Raw genomic sequence first — 7,834 nt, 5'->3', positions numbered from 1 at the left:
CGCTACGTGTCCTATACAACCTTAATGACAAAAATTAATTACAGCTAATCATTTAATATGGGCATAATAAATGCTGTATAAATCTGAAATTTATTATAAAATTACATAAAAAAATTACGGTAATTTGACTCTAAATTTAGTAAAAATTAATTTGATAAAAATTCTAAAATGTAAATAATTACGTTCATTGCGAAAAATGCTTTCAATTGAGTATAATTTTGATTATATTTATTGAAATATTTTGATATTTTATATTTACGCAAAAAAATATGTTGAGAAAGTTATAAAAATTAGACCATAAAATCCGATAAGAAAAATATATTTGAGAGAGGCATTGTATTTATTAAAAATAGAACTTAAAGAAAACTACTAAGACATAGGTTCTTATAGTGTGAGAATGAAAAAAATTACATTGCGAGAAATTGAATACATGTGAGATTTTGATAGGTTTAAATAGTGTGATAATGAGTATGTATGTACACAATAACACATTGATCGCGAGTACATTTAAATAATCAAAATAAAAATAATGATTATTAAGTAATATAGTATTATAAACGCTATGAAAAAGTAGAAAACACGTTACATTTTTCTTTAATATCTTCAATTAAATATGTATGCGTCAATTATAAAATATTGATTATGACTAACTAAATATTACTTTTAGTTAAATATTTCATACGTTATCTTTTAAATACTTTGAAGTGAAACCTCAAAAAAAATTGAGAAAGTTCAATCTATTTTATTTATAGGTAATTTATTAAACATTATTGTATAAAAATAATATAATTGATAGTTGTTTTAAAAAAAAGTGTAAATTCTTATAGATATGTTTGACACATAGCACTTGCAGCACACAATCAAAAGAATTGAATAAGTTGAGTTTGGATGCTATATGTTTGATACATATAAATATCACACGTTATACATAAAAAAATATAAATTACATAAAATTATATTCACATCATTTTGAACAAATATTAACTGATTCGGGACATAATGTATCGTTAAATAATATAATGTGAGAACTCAATCTTCATCGTTGCGTTATTCAAGTCTAATTAGGTCTACTAATAAATGTTAATTTTTGTAAAATGAAAAAATAGACAAGGAAAATATAGTATTTTCACAACTAAAAAACTTACCTGAAAATGGAAAGGAGGAAGAAAATCCGACTAGCTTCGAAAAGGAAAGAGGGAAGAAATAAGCGACTAGGAGGGAGTATGATATTAGATAAGTAACAAATTTATTTATAAAACGTTTATCATGCATAATTAATTATCACTTATTAGTTTTAATAATTAAAATTATATGTATTTTATTTTAAAGCATTGAAGTTAAACCTAAAAAAAATTAAGTTTCAAAAAATTAATTTATTTTTATTTCTATGTAAAAATATTAAAGATCATATATGAATTATATTATTTTTCTTCAATTAAAATAATAAAATTTTAAAACGGGTCGCGCGAAGCGGGGGATACTACCTAGTGTATTTCCATTTTTGCGTGTTTTAGTGAATAATTATCTATTTCCTTATTTGGGCAATTTTTGTGGACATCTTTCATGTACATGTGGGGTTATATATTTTGTGTGGTCAAAATTTACTCATTTAATTTTCATTAATCTTTATGCCAAAAATAATAGATAACTATTGATCAAGACGGACAAAGTATTTGAAAAAGTAGCGAAACCACTGTTTTGGTAAATTTCTACCTGTTTTAGGGTTAAAGTGGTCTTAGCGTTAGATCGATATTAGGGTCGTGTAATCGTTATATTGGCGTTTGTATGTTGAGTTGTATGCGTAGTAGAACGAAGAACACAAACAATTTTGGTGACGCGGAAAACCCAATGTGGGAAACAACCGCGGGGGGAGACGGAATCCCACCAAGATTTGCACTATAATTCGAGAGGAAATATAATGTGGATGATTTTGCTATATTATGGAGGCTAGGGCTTTTCTCTGTATTTTCTGATGATCTCTTTGTCTTCAATTGATGCCCCTTATATAGTGGAACTCCTCCGTCTAGGGTTTCTTGCTTCTTCTCCAAGTATTCCCAATTTGGCACGGGGTAGGACTTTCCTTCCCATGAATATGGCAAATGATAGAATTTCCTTATAATATCTTCACATAAATTAATCACCGAACCCGTACCCACGCCTGCTGTACACGTTGCTTCTGCTCTGGCTTCCAGCCGTCGTGCTTCCTGTTCAGCTTCCTGACCTACCTCCCTGGACCAGCCCATATCCAGAATTTGGGCCTAACAGTTTGCCCCCAATTTTCCGCGAAGGTCCAACCCTAGTTATTTGAGCGGGAAATTGCAATGTATCGTTGAATGACTTCTCGCATACTCTTTCCCAATCCATATTTCAAAACTCCACTTACCTTTTTCTATTTAATCTCATCCATCCCTTCTTTCTCTCTCATTAATCATTTTCATCTCCTCAAAACCCTCAAAACTCCGATTCCCTAAATCCGTCCTCTAATCTTCCTTTCACTGTCAACGCCGCCTCCACCTTCCGTCTTCCAGGTACTCTCATTTTTCTCTTTTTTTCATTTACCATGGCCAAAAACCGCTTCACCTCATCCTCCTCCACCACCATCGACCTTGTTGAGGACGTGATCTTTTCCTCCCAGGGGATCTTCAAAAAACCGCATTCGGGTGATTCCCCCTTGACCCAAGACGACATCCCTAGAATTAAAGCTCTCTTAGGCTTAGGTGATGATGTGGTGATCCACATCCCCAAACCCGATCAGAAAGCTGACGCCTTTCACGAGGGGTGGATCTACTTGTACACATGCCCCTTTGTCCTTGGCCTCAGATTCCTTTTTCCTTTGATGATCCAAGAGTTTATTCGTCTGAACTCTCTACCAATGACTCAAATTGCCCCATATGCATGGAGGATCCTTTTATCTACCGTCGCCCTCAATAACAGCCTGGGTGCTGAGATTGGGCTATCCGATCTGGCCCACAGGTTTGAATGTCGGTCACTCGGGAATGGTCAGTACACCTTCAGGGCTGTAGAGAAGACTGAAAACTTCCTTCAGTCTACGGCCAAAGGGAAAGACGATGGGTGGTATGAGAACTTCTTTTTTGTCAAGCTTGAATCTTTTCTTATATATGTTGACCAGCTGTTCGAGCACTGGATCCGGGCCAAGTGTAAGTATACTTGCATGTTTATTTTTCTGATTGCTTCTGTTACTCACCGTTCTTACTCTTTGATTGACGGAGAACTCAAGAACCCTGAGAAATCCGAGGACGAAGACGCCTCTATTTCTAAACTCTTTTCCATCCCTGAAGATCAAAGGCTATTTCCCATCCTGCTCTCTGGTTTAGACAACTCTGCTGCTGAAGAACACATGTCTTCTGGAAAGTATTTTCTTCTGACTTCCACATGATTCTACTTCTATTTACTTTGGACACCAATGCCCTGTGTTCTGGTGTTTGCACAGGAAATATCCGCCCCTCTGCTTCCGAGATCCTGATGCGTCAAGCCAGGAAAAGAACAGCTAAATCTTCAGCCTCACCTGCCTCATCCAAAAGGAGATATGCCCCCATACCTGCTCCAGAGCCTATTGAGGTCACCCCTATATCACGTGCTCTTGTCTCCCCTACTCGTGCTGATGACCAACTGATTCGCCTCCCTCCTAACTTTGGGGACATTGAACGTGTGAACTACTGGCCCTCGTTGGAGTGACTCTTGACACTAGCCGGCTCCAGGATGTTTGATGAGACGGACCCCCAGGAGATGACTGACCTGGCTGCGGAACACTGCTTTCTTGTAAGCCTGTTTTCTGTTGCCCTTGTCTTCTTCTCTTTTTGTCTTAATATCTTTCTGATTGGAGGTTCTCTCATGTGCTGCAGGCTCTGCGGTCGTCTCTCTACCTTCGCAAGATGCTACATAGGGTTAAGGTTGAATGTCTAGCGTATGTGGGGAAGAACAAGGAGCTTATGGCCACCTGTGCTAAACTGAGGGAACAGCTCCACGCGGCCAAGAGGGAAAATGAGGTTGCCAAAGACGAACTTGCCAGGACGCAGGATGCCAACCGTGTTCTAACCTCTGGACTGTCAAAGACAGAGGACCGTGTGGAAGAGATAGCTGATCTAGCTAGAAACGTGGGAGCCTACACTGCCTTTGAGGGGAGGATTGACTGCATCCGGGCTTATACTGAAGGGAGGCATACATCTTGGAACCTGGAGGAGGAGCAGGCGGAGTTTGCTCGTGCTTTCCCCAATGGTATGGATTTAAGCGCCTTATTCCCTGCTGGTGCTGAGGTCGCCAATCGTGAACCCGAATTTCTTGCCATGGACATCTCTGGAACTATCTCTGAGACTGATCCTGTAGAGGAGATCCTGGCTGAGGAAGCTGGTGGTAGCGCTGTTGCGGCTCCTGAGACGGTTCAGGTACCTGCATCAGAGAAGCAGATGGAGCACGGGGAGCAAGGCATTGGTCAGAATGCAGCTGATGAGAGGATTGACCTCTCTTAAAATTTTAATTACATTTTCTGGGGACTTGGCCCTGTGTGGTGAAAATTTGTATTTATACTTTCAAACTATTTTTATTTTTCGTTTGCTTGTGCCTGCTGGCGTGCAGGCTTTGAAATTATTGTGGCACTTGCTATAGGTAGCAGGTGTCCTTATTTTGAAGTAACTTTGGGCCTAGCTCTTAGGCCCCCCTCTTGTCATACTTGCGTTTGTGCCCTCGTTTTATGGAGTTTGATCCCACATTGATATATCCAGATGGCTGACCTGGTTCCAGGTGCACAGCCGTCTCCCCTGGTGGCAGGTGTTTGATAACATATTTTACCCATGACGTAAAATACCTTATCAATAGGATAGCTGATTAAAGCGTACCTCTCATTGTCCTTTTCTGGTTAACAAGGAATGTTGCGTTCCTTGTGGTTCCAGCGTTTGTGATTTCGTGCATGCACCTATGTATATGGCCCTACGTCATAGCTATGGATTTACTGAGATTAACGGTGAGGTACAGGTGGTCTTAGTACCGCCGTACCCTGCGCGCTACCTCAAACGTATGCTCCCCATGTAGCCGACTTACTAAACGTCTCGTAGCCCACATGGTAGGGGCTGGACCCTCAAAGTTTCCCTTGCCTGACAAGCAACCAACATTAGTGTTAAAGCCTTTCTTCCTAGAAGCGTGATAAATTCTAAAGTAGTTCAAATTACCTGGTGTTATCTCATTGTGTTCCAAGGCAACAGCTGGATCCAGGAAGCCACAACCTGAACTACTTGGTTTAAAAACGACTTAATTTGTTTTGAAAAACGAAAAGGAAAAGAAAAGCAAAACTTTAAAAATAAACCAACACCTAAAGCATATACTAACCCCCACCCTTTTTTTTTTGCTTCACGGACTGTTGAAAGGTCCTTTATAGACTAAGGGTTCGGCACTTTGTCAGACAAAGTACCGTTTCAGATGACGGATGTTCCAGGGTTTATCCAGGATCTGACCATGCATGGTCATCAACCTGTATGCCCCATTCTTGATAATGCTCTCAACCTGATATGGTCCTTCCCACTTGTAGGCAAATTTGCCTGCCTTGTGATTTTTGGTATTTTCAAATACCCTTCTGAGTACTAGGTCCCCTACTGCGAGGGTCCTGACTTTGACATTCTTATTATATGTCCTGGCTACCGATTGCTTGTATGATGCCATACGTATGTAAGAGCTTTCTCGTAGCTCATCAGTTGTGTCTAGGCTAATAGCCATTTCAACTTGGTTATGTTCTACCGTCTGGCAGCCATACCTATGCGTAGGTACCAGAACTTCTGATGGTATCACTGCCTCTGTCCCGTAGGCTAGGCTAAATGGCGTCTGGCATGTTGCTACTTTTGGCGTCATTCTATCTGACCAGAGTACCAATGGTAGCTCGTCTGCGCACTTACCTCCTAGCTCTTCCAGCCGCTTTCTAAGGTTTTCCACAATAATTTTATTACTGGACTCAGCTTGGTCGTTGGTTTGTGGGTATCTGGGGGCTGACTTCCTTAGCGTTATGTTCCAATGCGAACAAAAGCCCTCAGTGTTATCTGATATGAACTGAGATCCGTTGTCGCATATGATTTCAGACGGTATTCCAAACCTGCTAATGATGTTGCGTTTTATAAAAGAGATCACCTGGCGTTCCTTTACTTCTGTCATAGCCCCAGCTTCAATCCATTTCGAAAAATAATCAGTCATGACAAGCATATACACTCTGTTTCCTGGAGCCCTAGGCAGCTTTCCTACTATGTCCATCCCCCACATCATAAATGGCCACGGGGAGATGATTGGATGCATTGGCTCTGCTGGCTGATGGATTGTCGGAGCCGTCTTTTGACATGAATGACAGCATCTGGCATGGTTAACAGCGTGTGCCCTCATAGTAGGCCAGAAATATCCCTGTCTTAATATTTTGTTAGACAGACTCCGCCCTCCAGCATGGTTTCCACACTCCCCGCTATGCACATCGTGCAACACTGTATCTGCTTCCTCTTTACTTAGACACCTGAGACAAGGTCATGCCAAAGATTTTTTAAAGAGAACGTTATCTATCAAGACGTATCTGGAGGCCTTTATCCTAAAACTTTGTGCTTCCTTCCTGTCTTCGGGGAGTTTCCCATCTCTCAGCCAATTCATATAAGGTGTTCTCCAGTCCGGACCCCCCTGCTGACCTTCCTCTGAGATCAAGATTTTTGCTCCTTACACACGTCGCGCGTGTGCTGCTTCCCCTGGGAGATCCTGCTCTGACTCCTTCTGAATGGCGGGGGTTAATACATGAGTAATTGGTATATTCGATAGTTCTGTGGGTTGGAAGGTGGCTCCTAATGTGGCCAAAGCGTCTGCCTCCACGTTCTGATCCCTTGATACCTGCGTTATTTTAAACGATCTAAATTTCAATTTCTTCTCTGTGGCTATCTTTAGGTAGGCTATCATCTTCGAGTCACGCGCCACATACTCGTTGTTTACATGGTTCACCACAAGCAACGAATCGCTAAACACCCCCAGATTCCTTACTTTGAGCCCTAGTACCATTTGCATCATATCGCCTTTAGGCGACTGGAGGACCAAACCTACACCAGCTCCCTGCGCGTTTGAGGCTTCATCTATATATGGGGTCCAAACTCCGCTTTCTTGGTCCCCTACTAATGTCAACATTCCTTTTTCTGCCTCCGTATGGGTAGCAGAACAGAAGTCCGAGACGAAATCTGCTAGTGCCTGGGATTTTATTGCCGTTCTGGGTTCAAATTGTAAATCATATCCACTCAAGTGCACCGACCACTTAGTCATTCTCCCAGAAAGTTCAGGTTTCCTCATGATAGTTTTCAATGGATAATTAGTTATTACGTGGATGGTGTGAGATTTAAAATACGGTCGCAATTTATAGGAAGCAGTGACCAAAGCTAATACCAATTTCTCGAAAGATGTGTACCTGGTCTCTGCAGGAAGGAGAGACTTGCTGATATAATATACTGGATGCTGTATCCCCTCTTGCTCTTTGACCAAAACTGCGCTTATTGCTGCTTCTGTAACCGACAGATACAGGAACAGTGGCTCCCCTTGCTCTGGCTTCGCCAGCAGCGGTGGCATGCTCAGGTAGCACTTAAGTTCTATGAATGCTTTTTCGTGCTCCCCCGTCCACTCGAACTTCTGGCTCTTTCTCAATATATCGTAAAATAGCTTGCATCTATTCGAGGCTCGTGAGATAAATCTGCTCAGGGCCGCCACTTTTCCTGCTAGTCGTTGTACATCCTTTGGCTTTTGCAGTGATTCTAGATGGAGGATTGCTCTGATTTGTTCCTTGCTTGCTCAATCCCTCTCTGGGTTACCATGTATCCTAAGA

This window comes from Silene latifolia, chromosome 10, assembly GCF_048544455.1.
Source record: "Silene latifolia isolate original U9 population chromosome 10, ASM4854445v1, whole genome shotgun sequence".
NCBI classification, from domain to species: Eukaryota; Viridiplantae; Streptophyta; class Magnoliopsida; order Caryophyllales; family Caryophyllaceae; genus Silene; species Silene latifolia.
The sequence above is the reverse complement of the archived record's forward strand: the minus strand, read 5'-3'. Positions refer to the sequence as shown.